This window comes from Ovis canadensis, chromosome 3, assembly GCF_042477335.2.
Source record: "Ovis canadensis isolate MfBH-ARS-UI-01 breed Bighorn chromosome 3, ARS-UI_OviCan_v2, whole genome shotgun sequence".
Lineage (NCBI taxonomy): Eukaryota > Metazoa > Chordata > Mammalia > Artiodactyla > Bovidae > Ovis > Ovis canadensis.
The window spans coordinates 48519144-48542548 of NC_091247.1; the positions used below are offsets into that span (position 1 = coordinate 48519144).

Here is a 23405-nt window from a genome sequence, read left to right on the forward strand (position 1 = left end):
ATATAGTCTCTTCATGCAAAGGAGAAATCTGTTAATTTTCGTGTGTGTGTGTTAAGATATTTGTTGTTCACTTGTAAGATCATTCTCTTTAATCTTGGAATTTTGGATTTCCACTATTGATAATCGTTCATATTGATATTTAATTTTAATGTTAAAAAAGTAATCCTTTCCAGGCCTGGTGAAATCCTTCCATTCTTCAGAGTCAATTTCTTAGTTACAAAATGAATATTTTTCTGTACTAATTGAGTCTAACTGTATTTTCCCCTCATACTTTTCTTTTTAAGGAAGGCTTATATGTCCCATATTATTGCTCATGTATGAATATACCAAGGTACTTACATTTTCACACATTTTTATACCTTTTTACACTTTAACTACATATTTTCAGATATGTCTTCAGCTGGAAATTTGAGAAAATTCAATTGCTTCTTAGTAGTAATAGTCTCATTTCTATTTTGCTATTACATTTCCAAATTCAAAATTCTTGAATCTGATGTCTAAAATTTAGTGTCTAAAAATTTTTATCTATTAATTTATTTTCCTTAAAAATTCTTAATGTTTTCTTGCATTTAAATTTCTCATATGAATTTCCCATGAGTTCTATTTCAGTGGAAACTACTTGTTTATTTATTTTTTTTAAAATTCAGATTCACTTTTCATTCAGTGATCTGAGTTCACTAAGTTCAGTAGTACTCAGCCTTCCTGTACATTGCAATCACCTGTGGGGCTCTGGAAAACTACTTTTTACTTGTTCCCTACAGATTCTGATTTAATTGTCCTGTGAAGGTCACTGGTGATTTTAATGGGCAGTCAAGGTTGAGTTCTTGTTGTTTTTGCTTGATTGTGGCTCTTCTTCCCACCATTAGGGGAAACACAATTTTGATAATGGAAACAGGAGCAGAAATATTGGATCAAATGTTTGGTTTGAAGAGTTACATAGAAATTGCAGAGCCACAAATGAAAATAACTAAAACTCCTCAAAATATCATTACCTCTGGGTTATATCCTGGAAAAGTGGATTTTCAATAAAAAAATAAACTTCAGGTTACAAATCCACAATAATTTTTGTCCTCATTTTATGGCTGCTTTACCTTATCTTTAATAGCAAAACCTTATAGTTGCTAACCACTCATGCCAATACAACAATCATTGGGGGGTGATAGAGAGTTAAAAACAACTACATTTTTGTCTTCATATGCCTTTCATATTTTCTGGGACAAGAACAACTTTTCCTCTATGTGCTTCTTTTCAGTGTAAATAAACATTTGACATGATGCTAACACTGTCTTTTCACAAACCTAAATATTTTCAACTTATGATTATTGGATGTTAAAATGATTTGCTAATATTAATTTATCACTTAAATACTTGGACTTTTCTTGCTTGAATAACCCCTGTTTTAATGCACTCTAGAACTTTAGTTGACTTATACAAATAGAATTCTTCTATCAGTATGCATTTCAGGTTCAATCATTTCCCTATTCTATCCTACTTGGAAATGTTGGCTCATTGAACTAAAACAGAATCACTAATTTAGGCAATTATTCACATAATTTCTTGTATAATTATGTGATTTATGTCTATATATCTTGTCTTGGTATTACAAGTTACATGAATTTAGAATTAGTACCTTATTTTTCTTTATAACAACTTTGATTCCTGGCATCATGCTGGGCAAATGGCAAGTATTCAATAAATATGACATAATTAATTTTTCATAGTTAAACTAATTAAATCACATGGTAGAAGAAAATGGGAACATCATAGAGGCATAACATTGAGGACTACTATGCTGCAATTCATGGGGTCGCAAATAGTCGGACACGACTGAGCGACTGAACTGACTGAACTGAACTGATATTCCTATTATTCAAAGTAATCCTCCATGAACAGCTGAATATACTACTCTTCAGAATTTTTCCACTGATATGCTATTATCTGTTGAATTTACTATTTGCTTTTCAGAAGTAAGGTCATTCTATAAATAATCTTTAACAACTTACTGGTTTTCATTAAATAAATAAATTTATTGGCCATTTTTAATGATAGACCCAGTTCAATCTGTGGGTCAAGAAGATCCCCTGGAGAAGGAAATGGATAGGCACTCCAGCATTCTTGCATGAAGAATTTCATGGATAGAAGAGCCTGGTAGGTTAAAGTTCATCAGGTCACAAAGAGTTGGACATAACTATGCAACTAACACTTTCACTTTCATGTGTATTTCTAACAATAGTAAGGGCTAAATAATTCCATTAATATTTCTGACCAAATGAAAACTTGTGTGTGTGTGTGTGTGTGTGTGTGTACTCAGTCATGTCTGACTCTTTGCAACCCATGGACAGTAGCTTTCCAGTCTCCTCTGTCCATGGAATTCTCCAGGCATGGAATGAATAGTCATCCTTCTTCAGGGGATCTTCCTGACCCAGGGATCAAAGCCATGTCTTCTGCGTTGGCAGACAGATTCTTTACCACTGTGCCACCTGGGAAGCCTTGCAAATGAAAATATCTTCATATTATCAGGCTTAGGTGGAATTTAATTTTATATACAAACCAAAGGTTTTTAAAATCACACATTTACTAAAAATGATATTGAGAAAAATTCAGTATCATCTTTTAGGGTTAAAGCACACAGTACAAAGATCTTTTCCTTCTGAACAACTCTTTAGCTTTTTGTCCTCCTTACAATATTTCTTGTTCTCTCTTTCCAAACTTGAATTGGCAAAAGAGAGCTATATTTGCCTTCCTTATTGGCATATGCTCCTCCGAGGATATACAGGGTTAAGTGAAGACAAGACGATTCTGAGGACTAGAAAGAGTAGAATATTATATGTGTCTGGCTTGGGTCTAGGCCTAAGAGCTGAAAGTAATTTTTGATATTTCTAAACTAATTAGCCTAGCTATCTAGAGAATTAAAACACAGATTTCAGGATTAAATAGAACAACAACAACAACAACAACAACAAAAACACAAATCAACAGCTTAGGCATATATAATATTCTCTCTAAATTTTAATTAGAAAAGAATTGCTCAGCCATTAAAAAGAATTCATTTGAATCAGTTCTGATGAGATGGATGAAACTGGAGCCAATTATACAGAGTGAAGTAAGCCAGAAAGAAAAACACCAATACAGTATACTAACACATATATATGGAATTTAGGAAGATGGCAATGACGACCCTGTATGCAAGACAGGAATAAAGACGCAGATGTGTATAACGAACTTTTGGACTCAGAGGGAGAGGGAGAGGGTGGGATGATTTGGGAGAATGGGAATTCTAACATGTATACTATCATGTAAGAACTGAATCGCCAGTCCATGTCTGACGTAGGGTGCAGCATGCTTGGGGCTGGTGCATGGGGATGACCCAGAGAGATGTTGTGGGGAGGGAGGCGGGAGGGGGGTTCATGTTTGGGAACGCATGTAAGAATTAAAGATTTTAAAATTAAAAAAATAAATTAAAAAAAAAGAATTAAATGAATGATTGAAGCTTGATTATACATGTATCTTTTAAACCAATAATAAAAGATTTTATATTCCCAGGGACAAACAAAATTGAGAAAAAGCAACAGTATGTCTGATATTTCAACAACACTTGAAGACAAAAGGGAAATTAGAGAAGTGCTAACTGCTTCAGGAAGCAATTACTGGGTGCCTGTTGTGTGAAAAACAATGAGCTAAAAGCAGAAGTGCTCCACAGAATCTTTAACGTTTTCTTATGTGGGAGAACCAAATACCACAGAAAGCTGGGATTGGGAAGAAAGAATTGCCCAAAATCAAAGTGCAAAGGAGTTGGACTCTCAAGATCTTTTTAATCGGAGTATTGAAAGCCATCCAGGAAAATGCCATTTCTTACCTTCACAGGGCACATAGATCCATTCTGTGGTACACTGAATGCAAGATCCTCCGGATGCAAGGTGCATAAACCACTTCAGAAGGAAGCTACCTATTAGCTGAAGATTTAATTACAAAACCTACAGATTGACTGTGGCAATACCCCTCTTTCAGATCCGGCTTCTGAAAAACAAGTGGGCAAATTTATACCCTAAATAGAGGTTTATACTCTACAAAGAGGCTAAAAGAATACCCACTTTACAACAGGGGACTGAATCAAGACAAGACAGTGCCAAGTTTAAGATGATACTTGAGGACTGAGCATTGTGAGGAGATCTCCTTGGGTAAGTGAGTGACAGGGAAGACTGATACACTAGATGTTTAATGAATTTAATTTGGAAAAAATTGTAACATGTATACAAAATATCAATTTGAGCATCTGTAATAAAATGACAATAGAAACATTGTTTGGAAAAAATAAAAGACTGGAATGTGTGAATTTAAATCAGATGACCATTATATCTACTACTGCAGGCAGGAATCCCTTAGAAGAAATGGAGTAGCCATCATGGTCAACAAAAGATTCTGAAATGCAGTACTTCGATGCAATCTCAAAAACAACAGAATGATCTCTGTTCGTCTCCAAGGCAAACCATTCAATATCACGGAAATCCAAGTCTATGTCCTAAACAGTAACGTTGAAGAAGCTGAAGTTAAATGGTTTTATGAAGACCTACAGAAGATCATGGCATCCGATCCATCACTTCATGGGAAATAGATGGGGAAACAGTGGAAACAGTGCCAGACTTTATTTTTGGGGGCTCCAAAATCACTGCAAATGGTGATTTCAGCCATGAAATTAAAAGACGCTTACTCCTTGGAAGAAAAGTTATGACCAACCTAGATAGCATATTCAAAAGCAGAGACATTACTTTGCCGACTAAGGTCCATCTTGTCAAACCTATGGTTTTTCCAGTAGTCATGCATGGATGTGAGAGTTGGACTGTGAAGAAGGCTGAGTGCCGAAGAATTGATAATTTGAAGTGTGGTGTTGGAGAAGACTCTTGAGAGTCCCTTGGACTGCAAGGAAATCCAACCAGTCCATTCTGAAGGAGATCAACCCTGGGATTTCTTTGGAAGGAATGATGCTGCAGCTGAAACTCCAGTACTTTGGCCACCTCATGCGAAGAATTGACTCATTGGAAAAGGCTCTGATGCTGGATGGGATTGGGGGCAGGAGGAAAAGGGGACGACAGAGGATGAGATGGCTGGATGGCATCACTGACTCAATGGATGCAAGTCTGAGTGAATTCTGGGAGTTGATGATGGACAGGGAGCCCTGTCATGCTGTAGTTCATGGGGTCACAAAGAGTTGGATACGACTGAGTGACTGAACTAAACTGAACAAGACCTTTTAGAACTAACACCCAAAAAAAGATGTCCTTTTCATTATAGGGGACTGGAATGCAAAAGTAGGACCTCAAGAAACACCTGGGGTAACAGGCACATTTGGCCTTGGAATGCGGAATGAAGCAGGACAAAGACTAATAGAGTTTTGCCAAGATAATGCACTGGTCATAGCAAACACCCTCTTCCAACAACACAAGAGAAAACTCTACACATGGACATCACCAGATGGTCAACACCAAAATCAGACTGATTATATTCTTTGCAGCCAAAGATGGAGAAGCTCTATACAGTCAACAAAAACAAGACCAGGAACTGACTGTGGCTCAGATCATGAACTCCTTATTACCAAATTCAGACTCAAATTGAAGAAAGTAGGGAAAACTGCTAGACCATTCAGGTATGACCTAAATCAAATCCCTTATGATTATACAGTGGAAGTGAGAAATAGATTTAAGGGACTAGAACTGATAGATAGAGTGCCTGATGAACTATGGACTGAGGATGGTGACATTGTACAGCAGACAAGGATCAAGACCATCCCCATGGAAAAGAAATGCAAAAAAGCACAATGGCTGTCTGGGGAGGCCTTACAAGTAGCTGTGAAAAGAAGAGAGGCAAAAAGCAAAGGAGAAAAGGACAGATATAAGCATCTGAATGCAGAGTTCCAAAGAATAGCAAGAAGAGATAGGAAAGCCTTCTTCAGCGATCAATGCAAAGAAATAGAGGAAAAGAACAGAATGGGAAAGACTAGAGATCTCTTCAAGAAAATTAGAGATGCCAAGGGAACATTTCATGAAAGATGGGCTCGATAAAGGACAGAAATGGTATGGACCTAACAGAAGCAGAAGATATTAAGGAGAAGTGGCAAGAATACACAGGAGAACTGTACAAAAGAAGATCTTCACGACCCAGATAATCATGATGGTGGGATCACTAATCTAGAGCCAGACATCCTGGAATGTGAAGTCAAGTGGGCCTTAGAAAGCATCACTACGAACAAAGCTAGTGGAGGTGATGGAATTCCAGATGAGCTGTTTCAAATCCTGAAAGATGATGCTGTGAAAAGTGCTGCACTCAATGTGCCAGCAAATTTGGAAAACTCAGCAGTGGCCACAGGACTGGAAAAGGTCAGCTTTCATTCCAATTCCAAAGAAAGGCAATGCCAAAGAATGTTTAAACTACCACACAATTACACTCATCTCACATGCTAGTAAAGTAACACTCAAAATTCTCCAAGCCAGGCTTCAGCAATATGTGAACCGTGAACTTCCTGATGTTCAAGCTGGTTTTAGAAAAGGCAGAGGAACCAGAGATCAAATTGCCAACATCTGCTGGATCATGGAGAAAGCAAAAGAGTTCCAGAAAAACATCTATTTCTGCTTTATAGACTATGCCAAAGCCTTTGACTGTGTGGATCACAATAAACTGTGGAAAATTCTGAAAGAGATGGGAATCCCAGACCACCTGACTTGCCTCTTGAGAAATCAGTATGCAGGTCAGGAAGCAACAGTTAGAACTGGACATGGAACAACAGACTGGTTCCAAATAGGAAAAGGAGTCCATCAAGGCTGTATATTGTCACCCTGCTTATTTAACTTATATGCAGAGTACATCATGAGAAATGCTAGACTGGAAGAAACACAAGCTGGAATCAAGATTGCCGAAAGAAATATCAATAACCTTAGATATGCAGACAATGCCATCCTTATGGCAGAAAGTGAAGAGGAACTAACAAGCCTCTTGATGAAAGTGAAAGAGGAGATTGAAGAATTTGGCTTAAAGATCAGCATTCAGAAAATGAAGATCATGGCATCCGGTCCCATCACTTCATGGGAAATAGATGGGGAAACAGTGGAAACAGTGTCAGACTTTGTTTTTGGGGGCTCCAAAATCACTGCAGATGTGACTGCAGCCATGAAATTAAAAGACGCTTACTCCTTGGAAGAAAAGTTATGACCAACCTAGATAGTATATTCAAAAGCAGAGACATTACTTTGCCGACTAAGGTCCTCTAGTCAAAGCTATGGTTTTTCCAGAAGTCATGTATGGATGTGAGAGTTGGACCGTGAAGAAGGCAGAGTGCCGAAGAATTGATACTTTTGAAGTGTGGTGTTGGAGAAGACTCTTGAGAGTCCCTTGGACTGCAAGGAAATCCAACCAGTCCATTCTGAAGGAGATCAACCCTGGGATTTTTTGGAAGGAATGATGCTGCAGCTGAAACTCCAGTACTTTGGCCACCTCATGGGAAGAGTTGACTCATAGGAAAAGACTCTGATGCTGGGAGAGATTGGGGGCAGAAGGAGAAGGGGACGACCGAGGATGAGATGGCTGGATGGCATCACCGACTCAATGGACGTGAGTCTGAGTGAACTCCGGGAGTTGGTGATGGACAGGGAGGCCTGGCGTGCTGCGATTCATGGGGTCACAAAGAGTCAGACACGACTGAGCACTGAACTGAACTGAACTGCGTGGAGAAACAATTGAACAATATAGAGAGGTTAACTGAAAATTGAAACTTAGAGTAGAACAGGGGGTTGGGTTCACAACTGTGTTTTCAGTTGATAGCATTTTTAGGCTGATTTCATGTTTTATAAATTATGAGCTTATTCAGTTCAGTTCAGTCGCTCATTCGTGTCCTACTGTTTGTGACTCCATCAACTGCAGCAGGCCAGGCCTCCCTGTCCATCACCAACTCCCAGAGTTCATCCAAACTCATGTCCATCGAGTTGGTGATGCCATCCAGCCATCTCATTCTCTGTCGCTTATACTACTTTGATAAATAATAAAGACAATTTGAAAATAATTAACATTGAAGGATTCAGAGATATACTGTGAGATTGAAAGAGAAAATATTAGATAATTTTCCAGTTTTACACTTACAGTTAGTCTTTATTGTTCATCTATAAAAATGGAATTCTTTCAGAACATATATATCTATGTGTGTGGGATAATTATTTGGATAAGACATATGTTTAGTAAGTATTAAAGTTTTCATAGAGCTTATTCACATATAAAAGAAAAAATCAAAAGGTAAACAGATATGAAGTAAAATACTTTTGGCTAGAGTGAAACAAATTAAGAAGCAATTGATAAAATAAGGTTGTTTTTTAAAAAAATGAATGTCTGTTACAGAGCAGAGGCAAAATAAAGCCAAATGAAAAATAGAAAACTTTAAATGAAGCATGAATAATATGAACCTTTATTTTTGGAAATGAGTGATATCAATATTTTGTGATGGGTGTGATATTATTGCTGTTGTTATTCAGTCATTAAATCATGTCCAACTTTTTGTAACCCCATTAATTGCAGCATATTCAGGCTTCTCTCTCCATCACTATCTCCCTGAGTTTGATGAAACTCATAGCCAATGAGTCAGTGATGACAGCAACCATCTCACTCTCTGTTGCCACTTCTCTTCTTGCCCTCAATTTTTCACAGCATTGGGAACTTTTCCATTCAGTCAGCTCTTCATATCAGGTGGCCAAAGTTTTGAAGCTTCATCAGTCCTTCCAATGAATATTCAGAGCTTATTTCCTTTAGGATGACTGGTTAGATCTCCTGCTGTCAAAGGGACTCTCAAGAATCTTCTCAAAGTTCAAAAGCATCAATTCCTTGGCGCTCAACCTTCTTTATGGCCCAACTCTCACATCCATACATGACTACTGGAAAAAACATAGCTTTGACTAGACAGACCTTTGTCAGCAACCTTTGTCTGCTTTTTAATATGCTGTTTAGGTTTTACATAGCTATTCTTCCAAGGAACAAGTGTCTTTTAACTTTATGGCTGCAGTTACCATCTGCAGAGATTTTGGAGACCAAGAAAATGAAATTTGACAGTTTCCACATTTTCCCCACCAATTTGCCATGAAGTGACAGGATCAGTGACATGATCTTAGTTTTCTGAATGTTGTGTCTTAAGCCAGCTTTTTCACTCTCCTCTTTCACTTTCATCAGGAGGCTCTTTATTTCTTCACTTTCTCCCATAAGGGTGGTGTCATCTGCGTATCTGAGGTTATTGATATTTCTCCCAGCAATCTTGATTCCAGCTTGTGATTCATCTAGCCCAACGTTTTGCATGATATACTCTGCATATAAGTTAAATAAGCAGGGTGAAAATATACAGTCTTGATATACTCCTTTCCCAATTTTCAACCAGTCCGTCATTCCATGTTCTCACAAAAATGTGGTCCACTGGAGCAGGGCATGAAAAAAGGATAAGATAGTAATGTCAAAATGGGAAAATAACTCTCTGCTACTGAGATCAATAAGAAAGCAAGCAAAACTGGAAAAGAGAAATTGAAATTTCCAAAAATAATCCAATAAATCATTAAGAGACAATGATTTGATTAAACATGATTATTAAACATGGAGCACTTGTAAAAAACATAACAGTAAATAGTATTCCAGAATTGGTATAGCATTGCAATATTCCTACTTGGAATTATATTATAAGGCTTTTCTCTCCTTAGCTTCACCAGGTCATTTATGGTTCTTTCTCTTTTGGTACTTATGTTTTTCTCAGTAATGCAAGGGATCTTTATGCCATAAGAAATTCTATTTAAAAATGATATGTATCTTTTACTTATAGATATTTTCCTAGTATGCCAATGACATTTTATTACTTGTGTCTCTTTAATATTAATACTAAAACAATAAACATTCACTGAGGAAAATCAAGAATTAATGAAAATAAGATAGTCACTAAAATCACTTCCCACAAAAATGAGATGACAAAAAGCTATGTTACAGATGAGGGAAAAAGGTAACAACCTACAAGACTAAATAAATAATAAGAGGAAATAGGCAATCTACATCAAAAATAATTCAGAATGATAGTAAAGATGATCTAACATCTTGGAAATAGAATGAAGTCACAAATAGTGAAAACACAAGAAAAGTTTAACAAGGACCTAAAAGAACAAATAAATAGTGATGCACAACATAAAATTAGAAATGAAAAGTTCACTAGAAGGAATCAATAGAAGAATAACTGAGGGATAAGAATAAATAGCTGAGCTGGAAGATATAACGGTGGAGATACCTGCCATGGAGCAGAATAAATAAAAAAGAATGAAAAGAAATGAGTAGTCTCAGAGACCACTGGCACAACATTAAATGCACCCACATTTAAATTTTAGGGGTCTAAGAAGAAGAGAAGGAGAAAGCCTCTGAGAAAATATTTAAAGAGATTATAGTCAAAAATTCCTTCTAAGAAAGAAAATAGCCATCTAAGTTCAGCTGAGTGCCAAAGAATTGATGCTTTTGAACTGTGGTGTTGGAGAAGACACTTGTGAGTCCCTTGGACTGCAAGGAGATCCAACCAGTCCATCCTAAAGAGACCAGTCCTGGGTGTTCATTGGAAGGACTGATGCTGGGTGTTCATTGGAAGGACTGATGCTGAGGACTGATACTGATGCTGAAACTCTAATACTTTGGCCACATCATGCGAAGAGTTGACTCATTGGAAAAGAGCATGATGCTGGGAGGGATTGGGGACAGGAAGAGAAGGGGATGACAGAAGATGAGATGGCTGGATGGCATCACTGACTTGATGCACATGAGTTTGGGTAGACTCCGGGAGTTGGTGATGGACAGGGAGGCCTGGCATGGTGTGATTCATGGGGTTGCAAAGAGTGGGACACGACTGAGTGACTGAACTGAACTGAACTGAAGTTCAGGAAGGGCAAAGAATACATAAAGGGTAAACCCAAGTATGCTGTGACACATATTATTCAAACTGACAAAAATTAAATTTAAATAAAAAGTATCAAAAGTAGCAAAGGAAAGGTAACAAATAATTTTCTTCTCAAGTGCACATGGAACATTCTCCAGGATAGATCACATCTTGGGTCACAATTCAAGATGGTACATTTAAGAAAATTGAAATTGTATCAAGCATCTTTTCTGACCACAATGCTATAAGAAATCAATTATGGGGAAAAAAAACTGTAAAGAGCAAAAACACATGTTTTTTTGATGCTACTAAATAACCAAGGGACTGAGTAACTAAAGGAAACACACACACACACACACACACACACACACACACACACCTAGAAACAATGACCACAAAAGCATGATGATCAAAACCCTATGGAATGCTGAAACAGCAGTTCTAAAAGAGAAGTTTATAACAGTGCAATCCTACCTCAAGAAAAAGAAAAACAAACCCTCAAGTAAACAACTTAGCATTACACCTAAAGCAACTAGAGAAAGAAGAACAAATGCAATCTAAACTTAGCAGAAGGAAAGAAATCTTATACATCAGAGCAGAAATAAATGAAATAGAAATAAAGAAAACAATAGGAAGGAATAATGCAACCAAAAGCTGGTATTTTGAGAAGATAAAAAAAAAAATCTATAAGCCTTTTGCCAGACTCATCAAGAAACAAGGGAGAGAACTCAGATCAATACAATTAACATAAAAAATGAGAAATTACAACTAACACCACAGAACCACAAAGATCATAAGATCCTTTTGTACTATGTACTAATAAAAGGGACAATCTAGAAGAAGTGGATACATTCTTAGAAATATACTAACTTCAAAGATTGAACCATGAAGAAATAGAAAACATAAATGGATCAAACATAAGTAATGAAATTGAAACTGTGATTTTAAATCCTCCAGCAAACAAAAGTCCAGGACCAGACAGTTCTTCAGATGAGCATTATCAAACATTTAGAGAAGAGTTAACACTTATTCTTCTCAAATGCTTCCAAAAACATTGCAGAGGAAGGAACCTTACCCACCCAATTCTATGAGGCTACTACAATGAGGTTTCACCTCCCACCAGTCAGAATGGCTATCATCAAAACAACAACAACAACAAAACTACAAACAATAAATACTGGAGAGGATGTAGAGAAAAGTGAACCCTCTTCTACTATTGATGGGACTGTAAATTGATACAGCCACGATGGAGAACAGTATGGAGAGTCCTTGAGAAAACTAGGAATAAAACTACCATATGACACAGTAATCCTACCACTGGACATATGCCCTGAGAAAACCATAACTGAAAAAGGCACATGTACCCCATGCTCATCACAGCACTATTTATAACATCTAGCACATTGATGCAACCAAGATTTATGTCAACAGATGAATATAAAGAAGATGTGGTGTATATTTGTATATGTGTGTGTGTGTGTGTGTGTGTGTGTTGTGCTTAGTCACTCAATTGTGTCTGACTCTTTGTGACCCCACTGACTGGAGCCCATGAGGCTCCTTTGTCCATGGGGACTCTTCAAGCAAGAATGAGTTTTAGAGTGGGTTTTCACGCCGTTTTCCATGGGATCTTCCCAACCCAACAATCGAACCCAGGTATCCCACATTGCAGGCTGATTCTTTAGCATCTGAGCCACCAGGGAAGCCCAAGATTACTGGAGTGGGTAGCCTATCCCTTCTCCAGGGGATCTTCCAAACCCAGGAATTGAACCAGGTCTCCTAAATTGCAGGCAAATTCTTTACCAGCTGAGCTTCCAAGGAAACTCTCTCTCTCTCTCTCTCTCTCTCATATACACACACACACACACACACACACACACACACACACACACACACACACATATATATATATGACAAAAGGTGCTTCTTGACCTAGCGCAGTTTCTGCATGTGCGCGCTCCCGCCTGAGCCGCCGCCACCATCCCGTGTCGCCTCCGCACACTCAGCGTTTCTACCCTCTCTGCCTAGACCTTTGCCGTTGGAGAGTGTCATGAAGATGCTGTAAATGAATTAGTGAAGGAAGGTGAAATGGGTGCTGAAGAGGAGACACAGAAAACCGAAGGGACAAAAAGAAAGGCTGAGAACGTTCTGGCCAGGAAGAGAAAACACAGTGGCCTCTCACCACAACACGAGGATGAGGAGGATGCCAACAGGGAATTTGGAGGGAGTGTTAGCAAGAAGGAAGATGCAGCTGCAGAGCAGGAAAAAGGCACCAAGTCAGAGGATGCTAGGGAAGAGGAGGAGGAGGAAATGTTGGTCAGCTCCCTCAGTGACACAGAACCAAAATCAGAAGTGCCTCTGAGTACGCAAGTTAAAACAGGAGAGGAGAATACAGAGACGGCTTCAAGTAAAGTGAGAAGAAGCAGAAGAACAAGAGAAACCTAAAGAACGAGAAGAAGTTGAAGTCACCAAGGTGTTTGATGTTGCTGGTGAAAAAGTCAGGTTTCTCAGGAGACAAGGAAGGCCTGGTATGTCCCCAGATCATGAGCCTCCCAGATCAAAAGGTGGCCAACATGCCACTGAGAAAGAGCAGGATGGATACTTCGAGGAAGGATGAATCGACTAAGCGAAAGTGGAAACGACATTCAAATGTGGTCATGACTGGTGAAGAAAGTAAACTCCGATGCTGTAAAGAAGAATATTGCATAGGAACCTGGAATGTTAGATCTATGAATCCAGGTAAATTGGATGTGGTGAAGCAGGAGATGGAAATAATAAACATCGATATCTTAGGAATCAGTGAACTAAAATGGACGGGAATGGGCGAATTGAATTCAGATGGCCATTATATCTATCACTGTGGGCAATAGTCTCTTAGAAGAAACGGAGTAGCTATCATAGTTAACAAGAGTCCAAAATGCAGTAATTGGGTGCAATCTGAAAAATGACAGAATGATTTCAGTTAGTTTACAGGGCAAAGCATTCAACCTCACAGTAACCCAAGTCTATGCCCCAACTCCTTATGCTCCAGAACCTGAAATTTACCGATTCTATGAAGACCTACAACACCTCTTGGAAATAACACCGAAAATAGATGTCCTTTTCATCAGAGGGGATTGGAATGCAAAAGTAGGAAGTTAGGAGATGCCCAGAATAACAGGAAAATTTGGCCTCAGGGTACAGAATGAAGCAGGGCGAAGGCTAATAGAGTTTTGTTACCAGAACAGGCTGGTCATAGCAAACACCCTTTTTCAACAACACGAGAGACGTCTGTACACATGGACATCACCAGATGGTCAATACCGAGATCAGATTGATTATATTACTTGTCGCCAAAGATGGAGAAGCTCTGTACAGTCGGCAAAAACAAGACCTGGAGCTGACTGTGGCTCAGATCATAAGGTCCTTATTGCAAAGTTCAGGCTTAAGTTGAAGAGAATGCCAAAAATGACTTGGCTATTCAGGGGGAGTAATGAAGTGGGTGAGACCTCTCAAGAAGCAAAATCCGTATTCAAGCAAACTGAAAAGGGCAAACCTCAGGCTAATGTCCCTTCAAATGTGTCATCAGTTCCTGGTGGATCAGGGGTTTCTAAGGAAGTGGGTGAAACATCTCAAGAAGGGAAATCCGTCTTCAAGCAAAATGAGAAAGAAGAACCTCAGTGCAGTGTCCCTTTGGCAGTGCCATCACTTCCTGCTGGGTCAAGGCCTGAAAACTGTGACCTTCAGAAGAACCAGGATTGCAGCAATTAAGTATCTGACTTTATCCTTAACACCTGAACTGCTCCTCTGGTTTGAATGAAGTTCTTATTACAACTGCAGTGCATACCCAGCGTTTCCTAGGAGACCATTTCCCGGGATGTGAAGTCCTGGTGCCATTAGCTGTCCATATGCAGAAGGTTCTGTGTACCTGCGTTTCTTTTTTCTGTAGTCTGTTTGGCTGGTTGTCACTTAACTTTTCAGTTAGTTTATTTCACTAAATGATGTAGTCAAAATGATAACATGTTTGTACCGTGGGAAATTATTTCAATTTTATTTTTCTACTGACGTTTCTAATTCTGGTATAAGTGTTTATCAATAAAGAATTACTTTATATATATATATATATATATATATATATATATATATAGTGGATTATTAGCCATAAAAAGAAGGAATTTGAGTCAATTCTAGTGAGGTGGATGAAACTAGTGCCTGTTATACAGAATGAAGTAAGTTAGAAAGAGTACAATAAATATAATGTATTAACACATATATGTGAAATCTAGAAAAATGGTATTAATAAACCTATTTGAAGGAAAGGAATGGAGATACAGGTATAGAGAATGGACTTGTGGACACACTGGGGGAAGGAAAAAGTGGAATGGACCGAGAAAGTACCATTGACATACATACCCTGCTGCTGCTAAGTTGCTTCAGTCGTGTCCAACTCTGTGTGACCACATAGATGGCAACCCACCATGCTCCGCCATCCTTGGTATTCTCCAGGCAAGAACACTGGAGTGGGTTGCCATTTTCTACCATGTATAAAACAGATAGCTGGTGAGATGTTGCTATATAACACAAGGACCCCAGCCTGGCATTCTCTAATGACATAGGGGGTGGGACGGGGAAGGGGAGGGAGGTTCAAGAGAGAGATTATATATGCATAATTATGACTGATTTGCTCTGTTGTACAGCAGAAACCAATACAACATTATAAAGCAAATTTTCTCCAATTAAAAAATAAATTAATAAAAAACAGCTAGCAAATTATCCAAGAAAAATTGCCAGTTACTTATTTCTTAAAAGCTATTATATGCATGTACTTTAAAAAAGATGAAGCAAAATGGATGAAATCAAATTATCAATAAAAATACATGTTTATAGTAGCTATATGAGTTTCATTTAAAGGGAAACACATTGGTAGAGATAAAAGCAGATGCTACATATTGATAGACATACCAGTCCTAAGAGGCTATAAAATATAAACCTACAGGGACTCACTAATAATTTATTCACTTATTCCACAAATAATACATGCCACTTATTGTCCTAAAAGTGAGAAATATAGATGAGTCAAAATCTCTGATGTCAAGGAGATATATTGTAGCAGGGGGAAAATAAACACGTTCTGTCTCTATCCTTCTTTCGTTCTCTCACACATGCACACAGACACCACATGCACAGAATGATCAATGCTGTGAAGAAAAATGAAAGAATAAGGCAGAGTGAAGTAAATGAAGAAGCTTGCATGTGAACACCAGGAAAAAATGACAAGGAGTAAGTATAGAAAATATAGATGCCTTGAACGTTTACAATTTTAAATTCATTTTTATACATGATTTCAAGCCTTTTACACATTTTAATTCAACATTTTTCATACTAAATCTGTTTTCGGTTTACTTACACATATTGATTAGACTTTAGTCCTACAGAACAAAGAACATATATTAATGGCATAATTATCCTTTATTTTTGAAGAAGATGATTATAAGTGGAAGATTACATTCAAGTTCAGACTTCCCTGTGAAAATCAGCCTTGAATTAAGTACATAGTGATGTCCTGTCTCAAATACATTTGAAAGGTAACACTTATAAAATGAAATTATGTACATACAAATGTATATATCTGCTTAATAACATCTGCAAGGATAAATACTTATGAATTACTAAAATAAATTTTGCTTGCTGGTTATCTTTATTCTTCTGTTTAGGAGAAATTTGCTGACATCTATCAGTTCAGTTCAGTTCAGTACAGTACAGTCATGTCTGTCTGACTGTTTGCAACCCATGGACTGCAGCATGCCAGGCTTCCCTGTCCATCACCAACTCCCAAAGCTTGCTCAAACTCATGCCCATTGAGTCAGCAATGCCATCCAACCATCTCATCCTCTGTCATCTCCTTCTCCTCCTGCCTTCAATCTTTATCAGCACCACAATCTTTTCCAACGAATCAGTTCTTCACATCAGGTATCCAAAGTATTAGAGCTTCAGCATCAATCCTCCCAATTAATTTTTTTAAAATTTTTTTTTAAATTTTAAAATCTTTAATTCTTACATGCGTTCCCAAACATGAACCCCCCTCCCACCTCCCTCCCCTCCTCCCACCTCCCTCCCCTCCTCCCACCTCCCTCCCCCCCAATGAATATTCAAGACTGATTTCCTTTAGGATGGACTGGTTGGATCTCCTTGTAGTCAAAAGGACTCTCAAGAGTCTTCTCCAACACTACAGTTCAAAAGCATCAATTGTTTGGCACTCAGCTTTCTTTATGGTCCAACTCTCATATCCATTCATGACTACTGGAAAAACCGGGGCTTTAAATAGATGGACGTTTGTCAGCAAAGTAATGTCTCTGCTTTTTAATATTCTGTGTAGGTGTGTCATAGTTTTTCTTCCAAGGAGTAAGCATCTCTTAATTTCATGGCTGCAGTCACTGTATGCAGTGATTTTGGAATCCAAGAAAATAAAGTCTGTCACTATTTCTACTGTTTCCCCATCTATTTGGCATGAAGTGATGGGACCAGATGTCATGATCTTCGTTTTTTGAATGTGGAGTTTTAAGCAAGCTTTTTTCACTCTCTTCTTTCACTTTCATCAAGAGGCCCTTAGCTTCCTCTCGCTTTCTGCCATAAGGGTAGTGTTATCAGCATAACTGAGGTTATTGATATTTCTCCCAGTAATCTTGATTCTAGCATGTGGTTCACCAGCCTGGCATTTCACATGATGTACTCTGCATAAAAGTTAAATAAGAAGGGGACAATATAAAGTACTTCTTTCCCAGTACATTGTTTCATGTCTGGTTCTGTTGCTTCTTGACCTGCGTACAGATTTCTCAGGAGGCAGGTAAGGTGGTTCAGTATTCCCAACTCTTTAAGAATTTTCCACAGTTTGTCATGATCCACACACTCAAAGACTTTGGCATTGTCTATAATGCAGAAGTAGATGTTTTTCTGGAGCTCTCTTGCTTTATCTGTGATCCAATGGATGTTGAAAATTTGATCTCTGGTTCTGCTGCCTTTTCTAAATCCAGCTTCAACATCTGGAAGTTCTCAGTTCACATACTGTTGAAGCCTCACTTGGAGAATGTTGAGCACTACTTTGCTAGCATGTGAGATGAGTGGAGTTGTGCGGTAGTTCAAACATTCTTTGGCATTGCCTTTCTTTGGGATTGGAACGAAAACTCACTTTTTCTAGTCCTATAGCAACCAATGAGTTTTTCAAATTTGCCCACATAATGAGAGCAGCATTTTAACAGTATCATCTTTTAGGATTTGAAATAACTCAACTAGAATTCCATCACCTCTGTTAGCTTTGCTCATTGTGATGTTTCCTAAGGCCCACTTCTCTTCCAATTCCAGAACAATCACTCTAATGAGTGATTAGAGTCACCACCGTGATTATCTCTGTCATTACGATCTTTTTTGTATAGTTCTTCTGTGTATTCTTGTCACCTCTTCTCAATATTTTCTACTTCTATTAGGTCCATACTGTTTTTCTCTTTTATTGACCCCATTTTTGCATGAAATGTTCCCTGATGTCTATAATTTTCTTGAAGAGCTCTCTAGTCTTTCCCTTCCTATAATTTTCCTCTTTCTTTGCATTGATCACTTAAGAAAGCTTTCTTATCTCTCCTTACTATTCTTTGGAACTCTGCATTCAAATAGGTTTATCTTTCCTTTTCTCCTCTGACATTAGCTTCTCAGCTCTTTGTAAAGCCTCTTCAGATAACCATCTTGCCTTTTTGCATTTCTTTTTCTTGGAGATGGTCTTGATCACTGCCTCCTCTATAATATCAGGAACCTCCATCCATAGTTCTTCAGGCTATCAGATCTAATCCCTTACATCTTTCTGTCACTTTCACTGTATAATAACTAGGAATTTGACTTAGGTCGTACATGAATGATTTAGCGGTTTCCCCTACTGTATTCAATTTAAGTCTGAATTTTGCAGTAAGGAGTTCATGATCTGAGCCACAGTCAGCTCTTGGTCTTGTTTTTGCTGATCATATAGAGTTTTACCATCTACAGGTGCAAAGAATATAATCAATCTAATTTTGGTTTTGACCATCTTGTTGGAAGACAGTGTTTACTGTGACCAGTGCTTTCTCTTGGTAAAACTCTGTTAGCCTTTGCCTGCTTCATTTTGTACTCCAAGGCCACACTTGCCTGTTATTCTAGGTATCTCTTGACTTCCTACTTTTTCATTCCGGTCCCCTATGAGGAAAAAGACATCTGTTTTTGGTGTTCTAGAGGGTCTTGTAGTTCATGATACAGCCATTCAACTTCAGCTTCTTTGGCATTAGTGGCTGGGGCATAGACATGGATTACTGTGATATTCAATGGTTTACCTTGGAAATGAACAGAAATCATTCATGCTGCCATTTTTGAGATTTCATCAAATTACTGCATTTTGGACTCTCTTGTTGACTATGAGGGCTGCTCCATTTCTTCTAAGGGATTGTTACCCACAGTAGTAGGTATAATGGTCAAACTTTGACTCACTAATTTCACTTCTATGAAAGTGCAGTAGATAGGAGTGGAAATCTGTAGACACTATATACTGTGTCATATATATATTTATATTATTAAAGCATGTATGTGTTATATGTGAGGGAATGCAGCAAAAGTAGCTAATAACACTAAAATATAATGGACGATTCTTTGTTGAATATTAATTTAAAAAGGCTAATAATAGTATTTTATATCTAAAAATATACATTTGAAAACTATGAGAAAATATATAATAAAATAGTAAGAAAACTTAAATGTGATCTAAGGATTAAAGGTAATTATTTTATCCTTGTAAAAGTCATAATACACTTAAAAAATTAGTTGACATGTACTTAAACCCTGGATGAATTTTTGATGATTATTGACAAGTATACACACTAGAGTAACCCATTTCCCAATTATCTCCCTTTCTATAACTTTCAGTGATTCGCTGTCCTCCCCAAAGTGAAATCAACTTTTGATTTATGTTCCTACTGATGCCCCCCAAACATGAAATCACTGGGTAACATACTAGTTCAAAGTTGAACTATTATGAAACTACCAATCAATTTTTTACCAGCAATATAAGAGCTCCAGTTGTTAAATATCTTCTCCAACATTGGTTTTTGTTCTTTTAATTTTACCCGTTCCAATAGGTGTCTAGTAATATTTCATTTTTGTTAATTGCAGTTCACTTGTCAATAATAATATTGGGCATCTCTTCATATCTTTCTTGTCCAATTAGAAATCTTCTTTTCTGGAGTCTGTCTTCAAATATTTGCCCACTTAAAAATATTAGACTAGGAGTTATTTCATATGTTCTAGATATGAGATTTTGGTCAGCTATGTATTTTCTCTAAATCTGAGGCTAAACTACTCTTTTGATAAGAAACTTTTGATTTTGATATTATTAATAAATGAATTTATCTTAGTGGTTCTGAAGTCTGTCTAAAATAATTGTTTTTTACATGAGGGCATGAATACTTTCTAGATATATCTAGAATTAATTTATGATGGATTCTAAAATTAATATTTTCTTCTAGATATTTCACTTTTATATTTAGATCTACATTTCATTCCAATCAAATTGTGTATAGTGTGAGGAGTAACTTGAGGTCCTTTACTCTGATATGAATGCAAATGTTCTAGTGATATTTATTAATATCTATTCCTTTTGCTTTCATTTGCATTCTTTCCGAAAATGTTTTCCTGCATATATGCATGGATAATTCTGCCATCTCTTAAATTGACTATTGTCTAAACTTGCACAAACACGACATTATTTTAACTATTATATGGGTTGGTTAAAAAGTCCTTCAGTTTTTTTAAGTAAAAATAAAAGACACATTTTAAATTTATTCCAAACACTTTATTGGACAACAATTTCATGGTTTTGTTCCACTGCCTTGTGCCATTTTTCAGGCAACTTCATAGTTTCTTCTTTCTAATTTTTTTTTTTCTTTTCTACCAAATAAATGTTCCAAGTGGTTTTTACAGTCTTTCAGGGAATTGAAATTATTCTGATGATCATGTCATTGAGTTGCCTAGTCAAGTTCAACTCTTTGTGACCCAAAGGACTGCAGCTTGCCAGGCTTCATTGTCCCACATCATCTCCTGGAGTTTGCCAAGGTTCATGTCCATTGAATTGGTGACTCCATTCAGCCATCTCATTCTCTGCTGACCCCTTCTCCTCCTGCCCACAATCTTTCCCAGAATCAGAGTCTTTGCCAATGAGTCAGCTGTTTGCATCAGGTGGCCAAATTATTGGAGCTTTAGCTTCAGTATCAGTCCTTCCAATAAGCATTCAGGGTTGATTTCCCTTAAGATCTCCTTGCTATCCAAGGGACCTCAAAGAGTCTTTTCCAGCACCACAGTTCAAAAGCATCAATTCTTCAGCACTCTACATTCTTTATGGTCCAGCCCTCATATTTGTAGGTGATTACCAGGAAGGGCAAAGGCTAACTGATTTCTGCCAAGAGAACACACAGGTTATAGTAAACACCCCTTTCCAGCAACATAAGAGACAGCTTTACACATGAACATCACCAAATGGTCAATACCAAAATCAGATTGATTACATTCTTTGTACCCAAAAATGGAAAAGCTGCACACAGTCAGAAAAAAAAAAAAAAAAACAACGCACAAAAACTGGAGATTGAAAAATCATATCAACTATTAGTTCAAAAATGTACTTTTCCCTTTCTGCTTTTTATGCTGTTCATTTTTCTTGCCTTATTTCACCAACTTGGACTACCAATCAATGTTGAACTGAAATTGTTATAGATGGTATCCTTGATATTTTCTTAATCTTAGAAGGGAATCAATTCATATTTTACTATTTCAGTATAGTGATAATAGGTTTCTCACAAGCCCTTTCTTATTTTGAGAAAGTTTTTGTTCATCTCTACTTTCCTAAGAAGTTTTATCATGAAAAAATAATTATTTTGCAGAATGATTTTCTTCATCAATAAGATAAAAACATTTTAATCAATTACATTCTATAAGTGTAAAATTGATTTTGAAATGTTGTATCACCTTTGCATTTCTGAGATAAATTTCACTTTATCATAATGTATTTTCCTGTTATTAATATTATTGAAATCAATTTGATACTCAAGGATTTTGGTGACTATGCTTGTGATGTTGCATGTTAAATTTCAATTTTTCATATATCCTTAACTGCACAACTGCACTCATCTCACACGCTAGTAAGTAATGCTCTAAATTCTCCAAGCCAGGATTCAGTAGTACGTGAACCATGAACTTCTATATATTCAATCTAGTTTTAGAAAAGGCAGAGGAAACAGAGATCAAATTGCCAACATCAATTGGATCATCAAAAAAGGAAGAGAGTTCCAGAAAAACATCTATTTTTGCTTTATTGACTATGCCAAAACTTTGACTGTGTGGATCACAAGAAACTGTGGAAAATTCTGAAAGAGATGGGAATACCAGACCACCTGACCTGCCTTCTGAGAAACCTATATGCAGGTCAGAAAGCAACAGTTAGAACTGGACATGGAACAACAGACTGTTTCCAAATAGGAAAAGGAGTACGTCAAGGCTGTATACTGTCACCCTGCTTTTTTAACTTCTATGCAGAGTACATGATGAGAAACCCTGGGCTGGAAGAAGCACAAGCTGGAATCAAGATTGCCGGGAGAAATATCAATAACCTCAGATATGCAGATGACACCACCCTTATGAGAGAAAGTGAAGAGGAACTAAAAAGCCTCTTGATGAAAGTGAAAGAGGAAAGTGAAAAAGTTGGCTTAAAGCTCAACATTCAGAAAACTAAGATAGCGGCATGCGGTCCTATCACTTCATGGGAAATAGATGGAGAAACAGTGGAAACAGTGTCAGACTTTATTTTTGGGGGCTCCACAATCACTTCAGATGGTGATTGCAGCCATGAAATGAAAAGATGCTTATTCCTTGAAAGGAAAGTTATGACCAATCTAGATAGCATATTCAAAAGCAGAGACATTACTTTGCCAACAAAGGTCCATCTAGTCAAGGCTATGATTTTTCCAGTGGTCATGCATGGATATGAGAGTTGGACTGTGAAGAAAGCTGAGCACCGAAGAATTGATGCTTTTGAACTGTGGTGTTGGATAAGACTCTTGAGAGTCCCTTGGACTGCAAGGAGATCCAACCAGTCCATCCTGAAGGAGATCAGTCCTGGGTGTTCATTCGAAGGACTGATACTAAAGCTGAAACTGCAGTACTTTGGCCACCTCATGCAAAGAGTTGACTCATTGGAAAAGACTCTGATGCTGGGAGGGCTTGGGAGCAGGAGGAGAAGAGCACGACAGAGGATGAGATGGCTGGATAGCATCACTGACTCGATGGACGCCAGTTTGAGTGAACTCCGGGAGTTGGTAATGGACAGGGAGGCCTGGCGTGCTGAAATACATGGGGTCGGAAAGAGTCAGACATGATTGTGTGACTGAACTGAACTGAACAGAATATGGTATTAGACTTATAGAAGGTCATGAAACATATTGGGATATAGTCCCAT

General features: G+C 37.6%; 1 pseudogene; it reads left to right on the forward strand.

Moving 5' to 3' along the window:
• Nucleotides 1-12046: 12046 nt before the first annotated feature.
• On the forward strand, nt 12047-14853 carry LOC138435152 (craniofacial development protein 2 pseudogene; annotated as a pseudogene).
• The last annotated feature ends 8552 nt before the right edge of the window (nt 14854-23405 follow it).